Source organism: Pseudophryne corroboree, chromosome 10 (genome assembly GCF_028390025.1).
Source record: "Pseudophryne corroboree isolate aPseCor3 chromosome 10, aPseCor3.hap2, whole genome shotgun sequence".
Lineage (NCBI taxonomy): Eukaryota > Metazoa > Chordata > Amphibia > Anura > Myobatrachidae > Pseudophryne > Pseudophryne corroboree.
In genome coordinates, this window is record NC_086453.1 from 251,124,068 (window position 1) to 251,125,398 (window position 1,331).

At 36.6% G+C, this 1,331-nt stretch overlaps 1 pseudogene; it reads right to left on the minus strand.

Annotated features, from left to right (window-relative positions):
* Positions 1 to 598: 598 nt before the first annotated feature.
* LOC134967530 (5S ribosomal RNA) lies at positions 599 to 717 on the minus strand (annotated as a pseudogene).
* Between the last annotated feature and the right edge of the window lie 614 nt (positions 718 to 1,331).

Below are 1,331 nucleotides of genomic sequence, written 5' to 3' on the forward strand. Positions count from 1 at the left end.
GATTAATATAGTATTTATCTTACTGTGAACTCAGGGCCTAATAGAGCATGGATCACAAAAGCAAAATCTTTCTCTAATGGGCAAAACCATGTGCACTGTATACAAGAGGGAGAAAAAGAAGACTCTTGTGTGGGCGCACTCTTATTTTACGTGGAAAATTCCATGATATATTAAGAAAGAATACAATAAAACATTATTTTATTATAATCAATTAAAAACAAAGACAAAATTACCCAACAGACAATCCAAAGTACCTGAAGTAGGAAGGAAGGAATGAATGAGTGAAAATAGTTTAAAATGTTCTGGTCATTCTACGCAAATAGTAGTTTGAAAGTATGTAGCCACGATTGGTCTTACCACCATTTCACCCTGACCAGAACAGAAGAATCTGTATTGATAAGACCAAAAATATGGTCAATACCACATAGGAAAACTGGTCACCAGTAACAGATAATGCTGGAAAAAGGCAATAATATATTTTGTTGCCAATGGGCCATATATAGTAGATGAGAGATATTATAGATAAGAATGAAAGAAGATTAGTGGTGATACTGATGTTAGTGTCATACTTGACTCACCTGACCAAGTTGATTCATACCCTCTACAACACTGAGTATTCCTTGGAGGTCTCCCTTCCAAGTACTAACCCAGCCCTGCACTGTTTTGCTTCCAAGATCGGACGAGATCGGGCATTTGCAGTGTGGTATGGTGGTAGAGTGATCGGACTGATGATGTGGACACTAATGAGAGTGCACCAATATAAAAATAAATAGATTAAACACAGTATTAAAGTTAAAAGATAATGACTATGTGGATCTGCTTTCTGTGTTAGGCAGGAATGCAACAACCACCACAGCAAGTGTAGAGTTTGCCCCTTTGATCACAGATGAGAGTCCACGGAAATGAGTTAAGACTGGAAAATAGTAATAAGATTGAATATCTCTCAACGATTTAACATATGCTGTTGGTCATGCAATGCTAGTAATAATTATCCTTGAAAATAATTATCACCAATACTTGCGTAAATTCCTTTGTCACTCTTGCATGAATTCCTGTGTTACCACATTTTGACACTGATTCAAAGCACATAGACCAACCACATTTTAGCACTAATTATAAGTGACCCCTGTAGCAAAATCAAGTTTCAGGGATGATCAAGAATAATTGTTATGTGATGAGCTATGGCAACGCAAATGTATTAGTCCTATTAGTAACACTGCTAAGTATCAAAAGGAATTGGGTGTGTATCAATATTTATTACAAATAATTGCGTGAATTCCTATGTCACTAAGACCCCTTTCACATCGCACAAATAACCCGGTACCGACACG